The sequence below is a fragment of the Lichenostomus cassidix genome, chromosome 14 (genome assembly GCF_008360975.1).
Source record: "Lichenostomus cassidix isolate B80296 chromosome 14, HeHo_3.0, whole genome shotgun sequence".
Taxonomy (NCBI): Eukaryota; Metazoa; Chordata; class Aves; order Passeriformes; family Meliphagidae; genus Lichenostomus; species Lichenostomus cassidix.
The window spans coordinates 2,924,374-2,945,938 of record NC_139495.1 but is presented as its reverse complement, the minus strand read 5'-3'; the positions used below and the strand labels follow the sequence as shown (position 1 = coordinate 2,945,938).

General features: G+C 56.0%; 1 protein-coding gene and 1 long non-coding RNA gene across 3 annotated transcripts in view; one reads left to right on the top strand and one right to left on the bottom strand.

Moving 5' to 3' along the window:
• The window catches only part of LOC146430645 (ATP-sensitive inward rectifier potassium channel 12), a 55,382-nt gene that overhangs the window by 21,480 nt on the left and 12,337 nt on the right, over positions 1-21,565 (bottom strand). Inside the window, exon 1 of one of the 2 annotated variants that reach the window (XM_085074474.1) lies at positions 11,601-12,312. The exons of the other annotated variant lie outside the window; for it this stretch is intronic. The gene's annotated coding sequence lies outside the window, so the exon portion shown is untranslated. Of the gene's footprint in view, positions 1-11,600; positions 12,313-21,565 lie in introns of those variants that run through there. 2 annotated transcript variants of the gene reach the window in all.
• LOC146430646 (uncharacterized) lies at positions 10,771-11,820 on the top strand. Its single transcript, XR_014855061.1, has 2 exons — positions 10,771-11,224; positions 11,485-11,820. It is a non-coding gene; the product is annotated as an uncharacterized LOC146430646 (long non-coding RNA).

The following is a 21,565-nucleotide window of genomic DNA, read 5'->3' as shown; positions in this document are numbered from 1 at the left end:
CGACCTTCCAGCGCTGCAGCCATCCCAGGAATTTGCTTCCTCATTAGTGGAAAGGTTAGGGAGAAGGGATCGGCTCTGTGCAAACTCCCCGTGGTGCTCATGTGATGCAGGCTGGCAAAGGCCACTCGCCCTGGTGCTTGGAAGGACAGCAGGGAAGGGAGAGCCACACTCCCAGGCTGTGGGACCCAAATCAGAGGTCCCCGTACTCAGAGTAGAGTCTGTCCCCACCCCTCACTGTCTGCCTGTCCCTGGGAAGCCCATCTGTCCTCAAGGCCACATGAAATGCTGACTCCAACTGCCTCCACCCTTTTCCTGGAGGAAAGGGCTGTTGTCACCTGCTGCTGTGACCCCAGGCACTCATCAGAGAAGCTAAAGGGGCTGAGAAAGGGACACCCCTGCTGAGGCCAGAGTGGAAGAGCTGGCATAGAGGACAGTCCTGTCTCCTTTAGGGACTTGGCCCTGGAGAAAGGTTTGGGCTCCCAGGATTGGGCCAGGCAGCCGCTGTCACCCAGTTTGTTGCTTTCAGGATGGAGTAAACAAATGCCATTGACTTCCCACTGTAAAACCCCTCAGAGCAGCTCATGTGCAGGAAGGAAGGAGCTATTTAATGTCCCCCAGCACCCGAAAGGGGGCAGGGACACTTTGGGGCCATCCCAGGTGACCAAGCCTGGAGCTGCATTAGTCCCAGCTGGAAACCCCTCTCTGGCCATACAGCTTTCTCCTCCCATTGCGTAATTGCACTTTGTTGAGCAGACCCAGCCTCTGGCAATACATTTTCTCCAGCCTCACTGCTCTCCTGCAACATTTTCCTTATCCCTTTTGCTCTCTCTGGACAGTCGCTGAAAGACGTGGAGAGGGAGAGGAGAGAAAAACCCAATGCTTGTCCCACCTGTAAAGCAAAACCCCAGATGGGAAAAGGTGGGGAAAAGCAGAGAGTGGTGTCAGGTGCATCTCCCCAACCCATCCCCTCCTGGTTTGCCTGTGGGGGTTTGACAAAAGTGCTTTTTGGCTGACAAAATGATTACAGGGTGCCGAGACAGTAAGTTGCACATGGGTTTCTTTCCTGCATTTCAAGCAGGGCGAGGACATGGCTGCAAAAGCAGCTGCACTTCTGGAGGGGTCACAGTGCTGGGCATGAGGGAGGGGGAATTTGGGAAGAGGAGGAAGGAGGGAAGGAGGGATATTTTCTGCTCGGAAAAAAAAAAAAACAAGGAGTGAGCAGATGGGAGTGTGCATGAATGAAGCCAAAGGCAGGTGATGCTGAAGATCCTTGATGGGATGGGGTTGGGTTTGGGTTTCAGAGGATGCTGGTGGCAGTGTCTGGAGCAGCCCAAAGTGGGGAGGGGAGAAGCTGAAGCCATTGGGGCCCTGAGCACGGTCAGATCCTGTGGCCTTGCTACGAGCTGGGGCAGCGGCACCATGGGAAAGACTGCACAGGGTGCGTTCAGCTCCCGATGGGAATACCGACACCGCGCGGGGCACAGCGAGCTGCCCGGGGCACACTCGGACTCGCCGTGCCTGCAGGCAGTGGGTGCTGGGCAGCGGGGAGGAGGAGAGCAGGATTTCAGCTCCCAACTCAATCTGTTGGAGAACTTGGCCTGCTCCCCGCCAAGCTGAAAATAGCACACATGTAAGGACGCGCACGCCGTGCTGGCTGTGTCCTCGCCGAGCGCTTCCTTCCTGCTGCGCTCCTCCTGCGCCCTCCTCCTGCGCCTCGGGCCCCCCAGACCCCCGTGCCCCCCAGGGCTGGGGCAAGATGCTCCTTAGAGCATCCTCATGCCACGAATCAGGGCCAGAGCACCGATGCAAGATCCTTTCACCTTCAGCTGCTTTTCACAAGCACCACGAGGTCCGTCCGGCGGCGGCTTCCCCGCCGTTATCATCTGGAGCGGGCGAGGCTGAGCGCGGCTCACGGCAGGAGCCGAGCTTTATTAGAAACAGGCATCTGGCTCCAGCCCTCCCCGCTGCCCCCGGCTCGGGCTTGGGATCAGGATGGGGCAGGGAGCACGCACGAGTGCGCAGGCAGCAGGCAGGGAGCTTCCACAAGTCTCCAGTTTTTCTTCTGATTTTATCTGCAAGCCTATTATAGGCGATGGGAGAATAAAGCTGTGGCGCTGCGCTGCAGGAGCACTGCTGCCCGGCCGGGGTCGAGCCCCAGCCCTCGGAGGGACGGGGAGGCAGCAGAGCGTGCTGCAAGCTGGAGGATGGAGATAACCCTGGCAGCAGCCAGAGCTGATTCCTGCAGCGGAGAAGGAAGAAAAGAGGCTGAGCTTCCCCATGGACATCAGGCATAGGGATAATGGGAGAGCTTTGTCGGGACATCACTGCAGCTCTGAGCACAGCTTGTGCAAAGTGCCGCTCGTCTCCCATCCCTGCTGGGAACGCCTCTAAAGAAATGTTCTCCTAAAGGGCAAGTACCCACGGATGGAGGAAATGCAGGAATAAGCCTTATGGGGCAGTGATTGGGGTATAAGAAGTGCAAAAGCAAATAAAACCAGGACTGGGGAGGGATCTACAGGTGATCCACATGGAGCTTGGTGTATGGAAGAGGGGATTGCTAGGAACACACAGGCTGTTCCGTGCTCAGGGCAGTCAGGATGAACTATATACACACTATAGGGTGATTCCCTGCACAGCAGGAGCCAGCAGCCCTACAGCTTCCAGGATGTCCCACGTCCCATGACTCCACAGCAGCACCCAGCAGGATGGGCACTGCCTTGTGAGAACACATTTCTTCCCCCAAATCTCCACTCTGCCAGGATTCTGCTTTATGCCAACGGCTGCCTCCTGGTGCAGTGCATGGCTAGGGACAGCAGCAGGACACCAGGGAATATCAGCAGCTGGGCAGGGACCAAGCCCAGCTCAAACACACACTCACAGCCACAGCATGCCAGATCTGCACCTGGGTATGGCCAAAACCTCTCTGCTTCCCAAAACCCTCTGAGCAGCAGCGTTAGCCAGCATGTGGTATCAGCTCTCCTGAAACAGAGCCATTGTGGTTGAGGCAGGATCCTTATTAATTCTTTCCTCTCTTTAATTTCCATTTTTCTCTCAGTTCCCTTTCCCATTGCTCAAGCAGGGCTTGGGTAGGGCCCTGCTGCTGCCAGCCTGTGTCCCTGTGGCACAGTGCCACCAGTGTCATTGCTCTGTGACACGGGGATGGGATGGGTGGCTGCATTTGGGGTCGATGGTGACATCAGGGGCATGCAAAGGGAAGGGAGCCATGGATGGAGCAGAGAGCCCCAGATGGAGGGAAAGGGGAGAATGAGGAGCACCAAAATAATGTTCTATCAGTGGATTGGGGGTCACACATGGGTGGGTCCCAGCCCCATTCACTGTCCAGCTGGGAGGATGGAGATAGGAAACTGCCACTTATTGAAAGAGTTCTGGTAAAACATCCCAACTTGTCCCCAGATGCCATTCCTAGGGATGGACCACAGAGAAAAGGGTGGGACAGGACCCCCTCAGCACCCACAGAACACAACAACCTCCTTTTCCACCTCCACCAGCTGCACCTTCCTCAGCCCCACATCACCAACCCTCTCCACCCTTGGGTCACTCCATCACCTTCATCCCCCAGCACCCTGAAAAGCACCTTTTTCCCCATTACACCCCACATCCACCACTCCTGCAGTCCCCTCCAGCACCAGCCCTGCAGCACCGATTGCCATTGATGCCACCAACATGTCCCCAGCTCCCAGGGGACCCTAGGCAGGGGCCAGCACAGGGATGGCTCCAGGGCTTCCCACGGTGCCCCTTTATGCTGTTACATAAACGCCTGGGCCCGGGACTGTTTGTGTTTGTGCTGCCTTCAGCGCTGAGCTCCTCAACCCTATTTGCATAACAAATAATTAATAATAATTAATGACTGGGAGAACGGTGTGGGTTGCCAGATTGTGCTAATTAGTGAACAAACGCCATCGCACGAGTGAAGGCAGGCGTCACACAGCCCTGTGTCCTCACCGAGTGTGGGGACACCGTGGGGACAATGCCCTGTGTGACTCTTGGCCCTTTTGGGGAGCGAGAAGAAGAGGAGGAGGAGGAGGAGGAGGAGGAGGAGGACACAGCACTGTGGGAGGTGGCAGGATGGGTCGCTGTGCTCCCAGGTGGGTGCCTCGGTGCAGCCCTGCTCTGTGCCCTCACACATGGCATCCCACAGCATCCCACTGCATCTCACTGCATCCCACAGCATTCCACAGCATCCCACAGCATCCCACAGCATCCCACACCAGCCTTTCTCCGTGCCCTTATTAGAGCCTGGGACAACACTGCTTAATTGTCTGGCGATGGCACAGCTCCACATCATTAGCGAGCAAAGCAGCACCAGCTCATTAGGACAGAGCCTTTGCTCCGGCAGCTCCGCAGCCAAATCATGCTGGGGACACTCTGACCACAAGGCCCCTTGCAGGTGGCACCTCCTCCCTGGGGCAGAAAAGCCTCCTCCCAGAAAAGCCTCCTCCCTGAAAGCACCAGAAGATTCTCCCTGTGTCACTGATTCTGGAAAACACGGAGGGGTGAGGATGGGAGTGATGGGGTGGCCTGTTGGGTGACACCTGGACCCAAACTCTGCCTGGAGCTCACACATCTGCAGCTGCCTGGGGGCTGGGAATGTGGCGTGTGAAAGGGAGGGGAAAGGGAAAAATGAAAGGGGAAAGGGAGAAAGGAGAGAGAAAAGGAAAAAGGGGAAAAAGGAAGTAAAGGGGTAAAGAAATGGGAGAGGGGAGAAAGAAAAAAAGGAAAGAAGAAAACAAAGAGGAAAGAAAAGGGGAAGAGGGGAAGGGGAAAGGAAAGGAAGGGAAAGGAAGGGAAAGGAGAGAAAGGAAGGGAAAGGAAGTGAAGGGAAAGAAGGAAAGGAAAGGAAAGGAAAGGAAAGGAAAGGAAAGGAAAGGAAAGGAAAGGAAAGGAAAGGAAAGGAAAGGAAAGGAAAGGAAAGGAAAGGAAAGGAAAGGAAAGGAAAGGAAAGGAAAGGAAAGGAAAGGAAAGGAAAGGAAAGGAAAGGAAAGGAAAGGAAAGGAAAGGAAAGGAAAGGGAGAGAAATCAGGTTTTCTTGTCTTAGATCTGCTCAAGCTCTGACTGCTGGTCACGCACAGGAGCACTGGGAGCAGTGGGATGCTGGAGTGAGCAATGGCCAAAGCCTGTGGATCCATCTGTCCAGAGCCAGCCCCGGAGCAGGGTGCCTTCCTCCTTGGGAGAGCAAGGGATGAAGCAGAGCAAAGCCTTCTCTCACTCCCCTCCATGAAACTCTGCAGGTCCAACTCGCTTTCCCTAATCCCTGCAGTGTTCCAGACAAGCCCTGGCTGCCAGCAGAGCTCCAGGGCCACTCAACCTCACTCCCCCTGCAGCTCCAAAGCAGCCCCTGCTCTATCCCACCCCAGAGCTGGGTGCAATTACACTTCACTGCCTCTCCTCTCTCACTGTAATTCCTTTGCTCTGCTGAATTGCTTCCCCTTCAGCACCACACATAATCCATCGCACTGTAATTACAAGGGAATTTTAATATCTGGTGTATTTATAAGATGCACTTAATTCATCAGCCCCTTTAACCACACTGTCATTGCAGCCTTCAGCACGGTGGGAAGGATGACTCGCTGTCAGATGGAGATTAGCTGGCCCATGTGTGTAACGAGTTGAGGGTGTTCTCAGCCCAGCTGGGAACCTCCCTGCCAGATGCCACCATGGCAGGTGCCCTGACCCCACAGTCCTGGGGGATTGTGCCAGGGCTCCCCTGAGCTGGTGCTGAGACAAAGAGCAGCACCATCCAGAGATTCTTCCTGAACATTTCAATCATCCAACAGGTCCAAATTGGGCAGAAATGAAGGGCCTGTGTTGGGGTGAGTTTTATCCCTACAGCACTGGGGGTTCCCCAAAGGGCTACCCAGGGTGAGGCATCCACATTTGGATCCCTCCAAACCCACGAAGAAAGTAGCCACTACTGAAGGCTTATTTTTCCGGGCATTTGTTTCGGTGGCTCCTTTCCAGCCGTGTCCTAAAAGGGAACCAAAGGCCTTTGAGCCTCTTGCAGGGAGCACAATGCAATGATTTTCCCAGCCCGGGCAGGAAGGATGAGCTCACTGGTGTCCTTGGTTCCCCCTGGTTTGGGGGTGCAGGGTCCTTGTGCCGAGCACAGTGAGCACCCCAGCTCCTCGGGATGCCCAGGAGGGCAGTGGAGTCACCAGAATGCTGGGGGTAGCTGAGCTCCATCCCACCAAGCCCTGGGAGAAGTGCCAGCTGAGCCTGGGAACGAGGGGCAGAGCAGGAGAGGAAGGGGTGGTCTGACTGGCTTGGTCCCTGGGGGCACCCTGGCTCTTGCTGGTGGATGACACCACATATTTCACACTGGGGTCACGCTGGGTTTTCCCACAGGGCTGCAGTGACATCCATACTGCCCTGCCAGGCAGTCCTGTGGGCAGGTGGCACTCACAGGTGCTGGCATTGCCCCCACCTCAGCACTGGCCACGAGGCACCACGGAGGCACAGCCCAGCTGCTGGTGGCACTGGGTGACCCTGGGTGGGCCAGAGACCCACCAGGTGCCACAAGGCAGGGTGACCACTGGGACATAAACCCTCCTCCTGCATCTAGAGAGCTGTGCCAGAGTGGGACTGTGGTGACATTTCAGCTGGAGAAGGACCTTCAGCAAGCACCACCCTGAATCCTGGGGCTGCTATAGTCATCCTGAGCCCACCCACATCCCTCGGGTTGCCAGGGCTGGGTCAGATCCCAGGTGCACCCTGGCACTTGGCAGTGGTCAGGCATAGTGACATAATGGTGACACACTGGTCCCCCGGCACAACCTGGCAGTGAGGTGTCTCCCCACAGCTCCCTGCTCCAGCACCCTGTGGCTCTCTGGGAACTCGAGCTGGGGACATGAAGTGTGCTGCAGCTGGCCTGATGTCCCCCCGTGCCCCATGTCATGCCACACTCCCTGTCAGGCTGCCCCGAGTGCCAGCAGGTCCCTGTGCCCCTGTGCCAGGCCAAGCAGGGACACCAGCTCTGGGGGCAGAGCTTGGGCTGAGCTGGGGCATCTCCAACCCAGGGTTATCCGAGGAGATGGCAATTTCCCACCCCCTCCCTATCCAGAGGGTCCCTGCTACCTGCTCCCCGCGGGATGCCACAACCTCCTGCCTCAGTTTCCCCACCTGCACAGTGCTCTCCGAGAGGGTAGAGGCAGCACTGTGGTTGGCAGGGGGTGCAGCAGGGTCTCCAGCCTGACCTCTGGCTTAGGACCAAGGCAAGGCCCTCTCTCCTCTGCCCATCCCCAACCCCTCCACCCACAGGGTGCTGCCAGCCCGGGGGGATTTTGGCTCCCAAGGTCACTGACAGAAGGGGCTGGGCACAGACACCCCAACCTCATGCCCGGCCAGCCCTGCCAACCACCCCCTCCAGCACCTGGCCACTCCCTGAAGCTCAGCTACCCCGCAGGTGTCCCCCTCCCTCCCCCCTGTCCCCAAAAAGCCAATATCCAGGGAGATGGGCTCCGCGCTGCAGCTCTGCCGGTGGCACTGGCGCTGAGCAGAGCAGACACTGCAGCACGGCCGTTACGTAAGCCCGAGCCAGCTCTGGGGATGTAGGACACCGGGGTTGTCCCCCGGCCCCCCCGGGGCTGCCACCCCCTCCCCGCCCCAGCCACGGGGCTCGCAGAGTTTGGGGGAAAGCCCCACCAGCTCAGCCCGCACTGCAAGGGCTGCAGCGGGGCTGGGGTGGCCCTTGGGTTGCTGTGGCCCTGGCGTGGGGCACACGGTGGTGGCACGGGGGTGGCGGTGGGGGGACATGAGGGTTGTGCCGCTGTGGGGCAGAGAATGGGGCAAGCGGTGGGGTGGGATGGAGCTGAGAGGCGGTGGGTGCTGCACCCACATCCCAGTGAGTCCTTCTGGACTCACCAGAGCTCACCCGTGCGGGTGAGAGCTCAGAGAAGGAGCCAAGTGGTCAGGTTGTGACTCCCAAGCTGTGCCTCCCTCGGGGTGACTCACAGAGCAGGATGAAGGCGGCCAGGGCAAAGGATCCAGCCCTGACCCCAGCCTGCTAGGTCTGTATCGCCATCCTCACAAATGTGGAGGGTCAGCATCCCTGAGGACAGCCTTCCTGGGGTCAGCATCGCTGGGACAGCATCCCTGGGATCAGCATTCCCGGGACAGCATCCCAGAGCAGAGCATCCCTGATGCCTCCAGCCCAAGCTGGGGAGCCAGGATCAGAGTTTCCCAGAGCTGCAGGGAAGATCCTTCCCTGCGGGACAGCCCCGGCATCACCTGCCCTGCATCCCTGCGGGGAAACAGAGGTGAGGGCTGGCACATCACCCGGATCATCCAGCCCCAAAACACCCACACCCCTCCCGGGGGCACGGCGAGTGGGCAGGCAGTGCTGGCAGCACCGGGGCTCCCCCGGGATCAGCCTTTTCCCGGCTAACAGACCATCGGGATCCCGGCCACAGTGCAGGATAGGGACAGGGATGGGAAGCCCACGGCCCTCCAATTCCATGATTTCCCTCTGGCTTTCCATCAGGCACACTCTGGATCTGGCCATTTCTGTTTGGGGATGTCGTCGGGGAAAAAAGCCCAGGCTAAAGCTCCCAGCAATGGGAGATACCAGAGCAGGAAATTAATGTTAATTAATTCATAATGACGCTGAGGTAGTGATACCAGATGCTTCAAAGTCCAACGGGGGAAGCTGAAAGAGCTTTGCAAGAAATCCGTCGCCCACCGGCAGTCCTGCCTCTCTGTGAGCTCTGAACGAGGAGTGAGCTGGGAGCAGGGATCAAGCTGGGACTGGAGGACCAAGCTAGAACTAGGGAACAAGCAAGGAACGAGCCAGGAATGGTGAAAGAGGGGGACATCCCTGTGAGGTGACAAGCCCACAGTCACCCAGAGCTCCGGAAAGCAGCGCTGGGACCCTCCTGCCACCACACTCCCACTTTTCTCCCTTCCTCCCCAACTCAGAAGCTGGAGTGGAGCTGGAGTGACAAGTCACCGACTGTGCTCTGCTCCCGGGGGCACAGGGGCTTCCCAAGCCTCTTAATGCTCATTTTTTTCTCTCTTTTCCTCCATTTCAGGCACACCAGGTTCAGGGCAGGTGGCTGGATGTGCACTGGGGCACCCAGAGGCCCACAGGGGGATGGAAGGACAGGCTCAAGATCTGGGACAGGGACACAGGACCTTTGCCAACCAGTGTCCCCACACTCAGAGGACAGTTTCTCCTCATCCATGTGAACTAGCCCTTGCCCTGCACTACCAAACCCAACCCGGGCTGGACTTTAGCCAAGGGGTGCAAAAGAGCCTAGAAAGGAGCTTGAGCCTGGTGTCACCTCCCCAGGGCTGGGGACACCAGAACCAGCCCTGGGAAGGATGCAACCATGAACTCTGCAAAACCACGGGCTTGGAGCAGTTTGTCCCCTCCAGATGGGGGATTTTCTCCTTCCCATGTTGATACAACAGCACCTTCACCCAGAGGGGACCCTCAGAATGGGGACAGAGTGAGGTGGCTGAGGCCACGCAGGGCCTGGCAGTGGCAGAGCAGGGTGGCATGGCCAGGGCACGGCGCTGCCATCACTGCTTACATAAGGTGTCCCCTCCGAGTGCCACACACCCGAGCGGTGACAGGAGAGTGGGACAGATCCGTCCCTCCAGCAACCCCTCACAGGGACAGCACTCCCTCTCTTTCTAGGGACAGCACCCCCAAAACTGCCAACCCGGCCTCCTTCCCCCTGCACAGAGCTTGGCTGAGGCTCCCGTGTTTCTCAAGCACATTCCCATCCTAAAAGCCCCTAAAAGCTGACAGGATTTGGGGGGAAATTCCAGGTTTAAGCTCGCGGTGCAGTTCCCCTGACAGCTCCTCCGAAGTTTATCCGCAGCAGGAATGGTTTCTGCCGTGCTGCTGGTGAAGCCCCAGCCAGAGGGGAGAGGGGAGAACCCCACCGGGAGCACCATGGAAAACCACAGAGCACCACAGCCAGGGTGACACCAAAATCCCACCCCAGCCAGTCCCCAGGGACTCGCCAAATCCCCCCAGGTCATTCCGGGGCTCAGGAGAAAACTACTCTGACTTCACAGGTAAAGCAACTCTTTTGGGTAAAGAGCAGCAGGGGCAACACAGGGTTTCAAAGTGTGTTTTGGATCAGAGGGAAGAAATAAAGTGGCCTTTACGGTGCCTTCCCCAGCAAAGCCAGAGCTTTAAGCTTATCTGGCATGGACGGGAACGCTCGCTGTTATTCCAGGCCTGAAAAGAGCAGGCAAGGATTTTTAAAATTTTTTTTTTAGTCTTGTTTTCATTATTTTCTGGTGGCTTCATTGCTTTGTGCTCACACAAAGGGAATTTCACCTGCTGTTCCAAACAAAAGGCCCTGGAAAGTTTGGTGGAGAAGGGGATGAGGGGAAGAAGGTTTATGGAAGCAAAACGAGTTGTTGCAGGGTTTGTTGTAGGTTTTTTTTTTCTCAGTGACCTGCTAAACATCCCCAGCTCTTTGCTGCTTGCAGAAGACCTGGCACTGACATGAAAGTCCCCTGTCCCTAGAAGTGTCACCCCTGGGATGGGAGTGGGAAAGTCTCAGGAATTGGGGTTGATTTGGGGTGCAGAGGGAAGGCAGAGGGATCTCTTCCCATCTTTTTTCACGGGCAAAGTCACACCACGCTTTCTAAGAACAGGAAAGAAAAAATCCAGCCCTCGTTTGCTGACACCACAGCAAAACAGGTGGTTCAAAATCACAAGTGCAGAGGGGAGGGGGGAGAAAAAAAACCCTATTTGGTGATTTTGTGCTCATATTCCACTGCAAAACCGTCCGGGAATGCTGCTAAATACACACCATTTTCCCTCTCACACTCTTCGCTCTATAATTAAGAGAGACTTCTAAAAATACAAACGGCCTCGAGCACCCAGTGAAGGCGTGCAGGTGCTGCTAACTGGAGGCACTTTAGTACAGCTCATTTTCTGGACAATTTTACTCGCCTGGCTCGTGCTCAGCGCCGATACTATTACAGTGATGCAATTATGCTGCTGCTGCTGCTGCTGCTGCTGCCGCCGTGCTCGGCTCGCTCGGCTTTCCCCCTGCGCTTTGCAGTTTGCCTTCCAAGCCCCCCAGCCCTGCTGCTCCCGGGCTCACCCCAAGCGTGTCCCCGCTGCAAGGGCTGGGGGACTTGGGGACAAGAGGGCCAGGCGGGTTTGTGTCACCAGCGTGTGGATATCCCCGTGTGGGCATCGAGGGGCACAACCCCGCGTGGGCATCGCCCAAAACAACCGGTGTGTGCAAAAGTTTTGGGCGAGGAAGCGAGCTGGCCGGGGGAAGCGAGAGGAGGGGAGCAGCGGCTCGGAGAGGAACCCAAAAAGCAGCAGCAAACCCTGGGAGCTGGCTGGGCAGGGAGGGGGCCCGTGGCACCGGCACGGTGACGCCGCTTGGCCAAACATGCCCCCCAGGCTGGCATTTGGGGCACGGGGGGTGAAGGGGAACTTCCCCCGTGGAGCCACGGCTGCGAAACTTCCCCGTCTTATTTCTCCATTAGGGCTGCAATAGGTGGAAGCGATTGACTCACTATGAGACTGCTGTTTTTGCCTCTGACTTGGGATTGAGACGGAGCTGGAGGAGCTGTCGTCGGGAGGCACCGGAGCCGGCACTTACCTCTCACTGCATCCAGCCCCTCCGGCCGTGGGGCTGCAGCTCCTGGAGAGTTAGCTGGCAGGGCACCCCACATCCACTCGGGTTTCTCCCAGGACCGACGTTCGGCTGCTGCTTCTCAGGCACAGACCCAACCCCTCCATTCCAAACACAGGGGGAAAAAAATATATATTCTTCCGAAAGGAAAAAAAAAAAATTAAAATGAAAAAAAAAAAAAAAGGAGGGAGATGGAAAAAAAAGGAAAAAACAACAAACACGCTTTTTTTTCTTGGTTCGGTTTCCCCGTGGAGAAAAAAAAAGAAAAATAGATAAATCCCAGCGACCAAGAGATCCAGACTCAGGTGAATTTAGCTTCAAACTCCCTCTGCGCTTTCAGAGCCTTCACCCTCAAATGGGCTCTGGAAGATGCTGGGGGACCCATCGTTGCCAAAGTGTCATCAAATATCCTTCGGGCTCAACTCCGCTCCTGCCCGGGGAGGGTGGACTTCTTCCCTTCTTCCCTGCTTGCTGCGTGCTGTGGAGTTGGCAGGGACCTGCCTGTTCCAGCCTCAGCGTGGAGGGTGGGTGGGTTGGTTGGTTGATGTGGGTTGGTTTTCTCTTTTTTTTTTTTTTTTTTTTTTTCTCGCCGCTATTGGTTTTCTTGCTATCTGATCCTGAGCGAGCGCTGCAGCTCGCCGCTTCCCTGCTTTTTTCTCTCCCCCCCACCAGCTCCCAGGCTTTTGACAGGGAATGAAACACAGACACCCAGTGAGACAGGCTCCGGCTTCTACAAAGCTCCACTCCCTCCTGCTGCCTTTGTCCGCGAACAGCAACTCCTCCAACTCTGCCCGTAGACACGAGGGAACCTCTGCATCAGCACTTTCCTAATGGCTGCTTCGCCCCAGCCCTTCGGCTCTTCTTCTTCTCCTTCTTCTTCCTCGCTTCCTCTCCTCCACCTTGATGGCTTCCGCTTGTTTTTTCTAGCCCAGCCCTGGCTCCAGCAGCCACAGCCACCGGGAAGCAACAACCCTTTCCCGATGGATCCATCTCAGCTCCCCCGCGCCGGCGGCTGCTCTCGGGGGGCAGTGGCCCCGCAGTCCATCACCGTCCTTCCTGGGCACCTTCCATGAAAAATCGATGGTGGGGACGGCGTCCCTGAAGGCTTCACTTTGGGCTGGTTTCAGGGGCAGGGGGCTGCGTGTGCTGAGAGGAGCCGGGGGTAGAGGGAGGGATTGGTGCCACTTCTTTTTATTGCGGGCGGGGATTATTTTTATTTGTTTTTTAGGGGTTGACCGGAGTCCAAGTTTGTTTCTTTGGTGGCGAGCATTATTTTAAGCCATTCGGGAGGCTTTGGGTGTCTCCAGGTCACCCTGTCCTTATAATAGCGAGGCCTTTTTGGAGAGGGTCAAAGTGAAAGCTTGCTCCGGCAGCCTCTTTCCCCTGCCGAGGGGAGCGGGAGGCACAGGGATGCTGCAGTGGGCTCACAACCTCGCCTGGCTCCCAGCCAGAGAGAGATGCAAACCAGCCACCGTCTGTAATTTTTGCTACACTTCCTCCACACTCGGTCACCCGCGAGATCCCAGGGCTGCTGCCTGCTCCTTTTTTGGGGATTCGCAGGCTTTGTTAAAAAAAAATAAAAAATCACAGCCAGGAGACCTCCAGCCTCGCCAGCGATGCTCGGCAGTGCTCAGCGTGGCTGTCACGAGCTGGCAGGTCACAGAGGAACCACAAACCCCCCCAGAACTCAGCACATGAAGAGGCTGCCTCCCACCTGCCCTTTGGCAGCCTCTTCCTCACTCTTCCTTGTCTCCCACCACAAGTTTGGGACCAGAAATTCTTGCCTCTCCCCTTCGACAGCATCCTGGAGCAGCGACTCTCCTGGTGTGCAGCTCCCATCCTCTCCCGACATGGAGATGGAGCATTGTTCCCTCACTGCTCCCAAAAACCCCAAACTCCAGAGCATCTCAGAGCAATGCTCCCAGTGCATTCCCCTCTCTTCCCCTCCCCTCTCCACTTTGGCTTGTCCCCTCTCACCCCATTCCACCAGCCTCAGAAACACTGAATTTTAGCCAACACTGAAATCCCAGGATGAAAAGCACTGCAGGGCCTTATTCCAACCCTGGTGGATGCTCAGTTAACAGAAGAGATTTGGGGTTTGCAGATCAGTGGGGACAGCAGCTCACACACTGGGCATGGTGGTCTTGTGCAAAACTACCCAGGGACAACCTGACCCCAAAACACTGCCCTTTTCTGTTGGTCAGGCAGCCCCCCACAGCCCAGCTTGCTCCTCCTCTCCTGTCACCCCACCATGCTCACGGAAATGTTCCCAAATCCCTCCCTGTCCCAATGCCCAGCCAGCAATGCCAAACCAAGGTTCCTTCCACTTCCTTCAAAAATAAACACAATTAATGCACCCAAAGATTGGCTGCAGAGCTGGGGTGGGAAACTTGCCACGGGCCAGGGGTACCCACTGGGGTGAGGGGAGCAGCTTCAGGGCCCCCAGTCCAAAACTGGGGCCAGCAGGGAGGGCTGGGTGGAGCTGGGCAGCCCCAACTGGCGAGGCTGGTGTTCCCATCACCTGGCCACGCTGGTGGCTCATCCCTCATTGCCCAGTTTGCTACAGGAAATGCAAATTAATAGCCTGGGATTTCCTTTCCAGCGAGCCCCAGATTCCCTCTGCTTTCAGGGAGGAGTTCCCCATGTTTTCCCATCAGGGCTGGGGAGAAGCTCCTTGTCCCCTTCTGTCAGCACAGAACTGCAGCCCTGGGGACACCCTTGTCCCATGGGCTCCCAGCCAGGGAACAGCTCCAGCCAGGATCCAACCTCCCCCTGCCCCAGGCCAGGTGTGGACCCTTTTTTAGGGATTGTCTGAGTGAGGGAAGGAGGACGAGGGGGTGGAAGGAGGGGTTCATCCAGCGGGGTCGAGCCCCTTGCCGGCGCCCGCAGCGCGGCTGCGCAGGGCCATGAGCGAGTCAGCACCGAGCCATTAGGGCTAATTTAATCAAGACGGATGGCCCGATTGGAGGGCTGCCGTCCATAAATCCCCCACTCCCGCTGCATTAGTGTCAGGGCTCCCAGAGGAGGAGGCCGAGGGGGAGGCGTGGGGGAGCGGGGATAGGGAAACGTGCTAAGTCACCCGTGCTCCTGATGGCATGGGGACACTCAGATCAGGTGCCACCACCCTGTCCCACACAGTGTGGTGACACGGCCAAGCTCCTCTAACCCCTCCGAAAGCCTAGCAGCTGGCAAGGGTGGGATTTCAAGGAAACTGGGTTTGCTGAACCCCAAAACATGCTGGGTTGTTCACAAATCCCGCAGGGCAGGGGTTTGCTCCCATGGGAATCTCGCCCATTTGTCCCGATGGGTTTGGCAGCAGGAGGAAGGTGGGGTGCTGGGAGGAATAAGCTTTAAATCCCATCGTAAGTCCCAGTGTGGTAACTGGGACTTGGAAATACGAGCCTAGAAAGCCCCAAGGCTGATGGGTGCAGCACCCACCCCAGAGCCCAGCAAGACACCCAAAACTCAAGCCACACCAGACCACAACACCACTGCAGGACATCCCCGTGGAATACCAGCTCTGCTCTCCCAGCACCTCACTCCCTTCCCATTTCTGCTCCTAGAACAGCCCATTTCCAGGCTTTTGATGACCCAAACCACATCCCCCATCCCCATCCCAGCCCCACGTTCCGCCGCGCCGCACGAGCCAGCTCAGGAAATGAGCTCTCATCCATCCAGGTTAAAAATAGCCACGAGCTTTACCACGGCCACGCCTCGCCCTGACACTCTGGCCAAGCTGGCTCCCATCTCGCCTGCCCACCCTGCCCACCCAGCCCCCAGCCGAAAAGCGGCCGAAAAGCGGCCGTGGGGAAGGGTCCGGTCGGCTGCGGCCATCTGCTCCGGGCGCTGGCAGCGCGGTCAGCGCGGGATGCCGGCTCTGCCAGGCCGCGCTGTTGGCCGGAGAAGGCATGCAGAGGGCCAAGTCCTGGTGGGATTTGGGAAGACAACGGGCCAGGGGATGCGGCAGACGGATGGGAGGATGGCATGGGTTTGTGGGCATGGCTTTCGGCCCTGGAGCGCTCGCGGAGGTTGAGTGGTCACCTGGTCACTCTGGTCACCCAGAGACAGCAGTGCAGAAGAAAAGAGATTTGTGTGGTGGGCATGGGGGTTACCAGGGAGCCTGGGAGAGGAATTGAGGATGTCCAGGAGCAGTTGGATGATGGAGAGAGGGATGCTCAGACCTACCCTCCGTGTCCAGAGCATCTCAAGGGCGGTGCTGCCACAGAGGGAGCACAACCAAAATAGCTCAGAGAGGTTGACCTCGGGGAATGAGGAGCAGTGAACTGTGGCACTGCTGTGGATTTATCTGGAAATAGAGGAGTGCTCATCCCTTTGCACCTCTGGTTTCTGGCTGTGCTTCAGCAAGACCAGGAGGGAGGGAGGGCAGGGAAAGAGCCCAACTGCTGACAGGAGGAGCACAGCAGCTGAGAGGAGTGTTTGTGGTGCTTTTATGGCACCACGAGTGAGGTCCTGGGGACCAGAAACTGCTGATGGGGGCAAGAATTTGCCACTGCCATGCAGGGATGTGGAGGGGCTCTCCAAAGGCTGGTTGCACCATGCCCAGCAGGTCTTGCCCTCTCAGCTCAGCACCTTGGTATTCACTCACCCAGGAAAGAAAAGCAAAGGCAGGATTGGGCCTGAGGAGCCATCAGCCAGGAGCAATCATCTGCTCCATGAAAAGCCATGGAGCAGGTGAGCCATTTCTCCCTCAGAATGGCTAGCACAGGGGAAAAAAAAAGACATTTGTATTTCTGCCAGTTGACAAAATGAAACGCCACTTGTAGCCAGTGAAATTCTGCAGATTTTGCTAATAAAGGATTGCTCCGTCCAGCTTCCAGCTGGATTCCAGCCCCAGCCACAACACGGACACTGGCAGCATCCCCCATCACATCCCAGCACTGCCCCACACCAGGGGCTCAGGCTCACTGCAAAGCCAAGCACTGCCCCACAGCAGGGACACAGATCCCATTGCCAGGTTTGCTCCCAGCCTTTTCCCTGTGTTTGCCCTGGGGACTGTGCTGCTGGGATAGCACCGCGTCCCTTGGGAGGCTCTATCATATCTTAGGAAATTTCCCCATTCTATTCAGCTTAATTTCACCCATTAGAGCTTGTTTCAGGAGAGTCCCGAGGGAATGTCGCTCCCCAGAATCCTCCTCTGACTCTTCCTCTGCTTCTCTCCTCCTTCACGGTGCACACAGCTCACCTCAGGATGGCTCAGCCTTGCTCCACCATGAGCAGTGCTGGTCCAAACAGCCATATCCTCCATAAAACATGTCCCTACACAATCCCAGAGGATTTCTCACCTGGCCATGACACACTTTTTAGGAGTTTAAAGGTGCTGCCCTTGCCTTGCTGCACACAGAGAGGTCCAGCTTGTGGACAAATGCTTGAGGAGACCTTGGCCAGTGCATTTCATCATGGCCAGAGATGGGAGCCCACTCCTTATCCTCAACTGAAGAGCTAAAAAAGAGCCAGTTTGGGAAAACCACACACCCTCAGCATGCCATTGCTCCAAGATCAGGCCAGAGACTCTATCACTCTGGAACCCTGACTGGAAAAATCATGATAAAGCAGGAGGAAAGAAGCTTATCTGCTGCTGTCATGCCCTGCAGTGTTTTGGGGAGTATTTGGGGCAGCAGAAGGGAATTCCTAGACTTTGTGCACAAGCCCAGTGCCAGCTCCATGGCCCGGGCCAGTTGGGATGAGCACAGCTTTGGCTTTTTACCTTGGGATGCCCCAAAAGGAATGCCAAAGGGCATCTCCCCTGGGCTGCCCACCGTGCTCACAGCACCCAGGAGAAACCACAGAGCCCTTTCAGCTCTCCTCACTCCACAACCAACACTCAGCTCCCTTTTCCCTCATCCAAAGGGTGAATTATTTCAGGAAGGGAGGATGAAAAAGCAGCAGTGAGGAGCTGACCTATGGCAGGCTGGACACCCCAGGGGTCAGACAGGCACCTCACACGACCCAGAGGTTTGGCTGCAGCCAAAGAGCCCAACTGGCTTCTTACATAAACGACCCGAGGGCAGCACCTCTGAGACCACCAGTGCAGGCAGCAGATGCTCTGAGGCCAAATCCAGCTGGTCCCGAGCAGACGTCACCTAATCAGCACGTTGGCTCCTTCCCAAGGCAGTCTTGGGGCACACAGTAAATATCTTATATAAGCACCTCTGGCCTGATCCAGTTCAGCCACGGCACACAGCGATTCCCTTCTGGACAGAGGCACAAGAAGAGGGGTTTGAAGGGGCTTTTCCCAGCATGGATTCCCTTACTGACCCATCCAAGGGTTTGGCTGAGGAGGTTGCAGGAAATATCCTGGTGGGTGGAGGAGAATCACCCATCCCCAGAGGCAAAAAATAGACAGAAGAGGTCAAAATGACAAGTTGCTTCTGCACCCAAACTGTTTGTCCTCCAGGACTTGGTAGCTGAGTACAGAGATGGGAACAACCCAACAGCCCTCCCTACAAGGGCAGTGCTCCCAGCCCAGCCACAGCTGGCTGGACTGTAAGTCCCTTCAGTGATGGAGACATCACATCAAGCCAGGAGGAAACTGGCTCAGCTCCCACCACGTGGGAAATTTCTCATCCCAGCCTCCCCTGTAGCAGGTTAGAACCCAAATTTCTCAGCACTGCCAGAGACAGGACAGAGAGAGAGAGAGATATTCCTCTTTGTCCTGAGCAGCCTTGTGGAGACCACTGGACATGGGAGGCTGGAGAGCCCATGGATGGACACAGCTGGGGGTAAAAGCAGCTGGGCTGGGGCATTAGCAGGACACAGAGGATGGGCAACCTGTGAGCATCTTCAGCACCTCAATGGTCAGTGCTGGATGTCCTGCCAGGCTGCTCAGTGGGGTTAAAACTATGATAAGGGCTGTGCTGGCAGATACTGATTTCTCCCCCAGTGCCCACTCTCTGGGATCACACATTCAAGGAATTTACCCACAGTGGGTTTGGTCAAAGAAAAATCCCAAATAAGCAGCCTCGAGCCTCACTGCTGCCTTCACCTGTCAGCAGCAGCCTGGAGGGATTTGCCCATCCATGGGACATCCCCTTGTGTGCCAAACCAGGTCACACATGAGCTCGGAGGGTTCAGGCATCAGCTGGGGGATGCTCAGAGGCACAGGCAGCAGGAAGCCGAGGGAGCAGACAGGACACGACCTGCCCCAGCCTCCTGCTCCTCTCTGACAGGTCACTCAGGCACCGAAAATCCGCCCCGAGTTTCACAAGAGGCATTTCACACCCACCCCAGCTGCTAAATAAAGCAGCCCCGGCGCTTCTGCACGGCTCCTGGGCACGGAGCAAGGTTAAACTCATCCCTGCAGAATCAGCACCAGCAGCTCCTCCAGCAGCACTGGAGGCTGAGCCGGCTGTGCCACCACTGTCCCCGGGCTGGAGAGGAAAATAGAGGCAGAGAATTTGGGTTTGTGTCGCTGCAGCTGGCAGAGGGGAGCATTTGCACAAATATTTGTGCTCTCCTGCTCTTGGCAAGGCTTCTCTGCCCATCGCTGGCTGCTCTCGGAGTTTGGGAAAGGGCAAAAGGGTCTGAGCAGCCTGTGGTAGGGCTTGGGTCTGGGTATGGCAATAACCATAAAACCTGAAGGATTGCTCAGGTCCTGTCCCCAGGCACTCAGTGCTAAGTGACACTGGGCAGCTGCAGGTGGCAGAGCCAAGTGCTTGAACTTTACAGGGTGAAGAAATGCCAAAACTGGCACAAAACTGCCCAGAATTCACCCTCTGCTCGTAGCAATGGGCAAGACCTGCACCAGACAGCAGGACTGTGCCAGGGAAGCCAAGAGAAATTAAATTTTAAGTCTGAAATGAAGCTGCATTTTAGGAAGGTAACAGGATCACCTGCCTGTAATGGTTTTTTGGAGGGTGGGGACTTGGAAAACAAAGGTTCAGTAGCACCCAGGGCCAGGCAGACGAAAGGCTGGGCGATTCTTTGGGTTGCAGAGCAAAATAAAACCATGCATTCAAATGGAAACAAATTATTTTTAAGTGAAAGACTAAATTGTAAAGGGTTTTTTTCCATAAGGCTCAAAGCAGTTTGTTCAATCCAAAAGCAACCAACTCCTCACCAGGTTGTTGCACTCATTTGTTAAGCACAGCTCTCCTCTACATTATTTAAACGACATTTTCCAAAGCAGAAAAGGCAAAACTCCACCGACAAAAAAAAAATTAATTTCCATACAGAGCATTCTGAACTCTTCCCGAAAACTTCCCATTTCCAAAAGCCAAGGTACAGCACGGTGATCTTCCCAGTTGTTTCTCTCCCCCATTTTGTGCAATCACATGTAATTCCCGAGCTCTGCATGAGTTTGGGATGGGTGCCAGGCTCTGCAGTGCCAGCGCCAAGCACACGCAGCTGCCAGCATGCTCCGGATCACAGCCACAGCACCCAGCAAAGCCCAGGGCAGGGAGCTCCTCCAGGGGTGAGAAAATGCTCTTTCCCTATTCCTGGGGTGTTCATCCCTGCGGGGTGAGCCAGGGAATTCCGTCTGGGATGCAGGGGTGGCACAGCAGGTCCCATCGGGTGATACCTGCTGCTCCGGGATGCTCCAATGCAGCGACTCTCAGAGAGCAGGAAGGGGTGATTCCTGCATGGAGCTGCCGTGGAATTTCCTAAATCCCTCTTTTTCAGAAGGGACCTCACCCCCCCGCCAGGCACAGGTGGCACATGCACCTCTCATGGGGATGCCAAAGCAAGGAGCATGGCATAGGTGAGGTGGAATATCCAGGGAAGGCGTGATCCAGGTCTCTGGGAGGACAGAAAGCTCCTCCTGCTGCTAGAGCAGCCCACACCTCAAATCCAGCCCCACTGGGATGGCAATTTGGCTGTAAATGCCCATGGCAGGGCAGAAGTTATGTGTGTTCTTCCCTAAGGACTGCAGCCAGCAGGAGAGGGCTGCCCACCACTGCCAGCACTTTGTGCTTCCCAAAGATGCTTATTTAAAATTCCTTTTTTTCCCCTCTCTTTCCCTCCTTTCTGGATGCTGGATGATAAAAGACAAAGCAGCAAAAACCTTCCCAGAGCTCAGTCCCAAGGGACCAGGACCCCCAAGCCCCCACCTCTCCCTGGATGTCAGCAAGGTTCCAGTGTGAATTTTTGGGTTAGTTTATCAGGGATAAAGCTCTGCTTCTCCCCAGGGGATCTTCCACTTCTTCTCCATTAAGATAAAAAGGAAAAAAGTTTTAAAAGCCCACTATTTAACAAGGCAGCTGCAGGGAGGCTACTCGACTGATTGAGTTTTTACCTGGTCCTTACAGGCGAGCTCAAGTACTTAACATAGAAATGAGGTTTAGTCACAGCGAGGCATTTGGGATTAGAGCTGGCTGGAGAAACTCTGATGAAACCACGTTCCTCCAGAATATGCACTCTTGTCAAAATTGAAATGCTTTGTGAGATTGAATAGGTTTAGCCAGAAGTTCATTTCCTAAAGAAAATCGGGGAGAGGTTGCAGGAAAATTTGTTGAATGAGAAAAGATGTTCTTTTTCTTTTGAGCCATGCTGAGGTGTATGTTGTTGAAGAGGTTGTTGGGGTTTTTTTCTTTTTTGTTGTTGCTGTTTTGAGGGTTTATTTTAAGTCGTGTATTGCTCAGGGAGGAACCTGAAGAACTATTTTCTCTCTAATGACAAGTTTACCCAAACTCAGCAATTCCCTGCTCCCTGCTGGCTCACAGACTGGTAGCCCTGAAGACATTTTATGGCTCTGCAAGAAATTTTTGCCATCAGACTCCAAGGACAGCACGACTCAATAAAGAGAAGCTATCAAATCCCACCTGGAGTGATCCTGGGGAGGCAGGGGAAGCCAGGCAGGACCAGGGCAGGCAGCAAAACTGCAAACATCAATGACCTTCACTAAGGTGAGTCCCCAGCAGCAACTGGGAATTTCTAACCCCAACCCCACACCTTTTGAGGAGCATCACCCCACT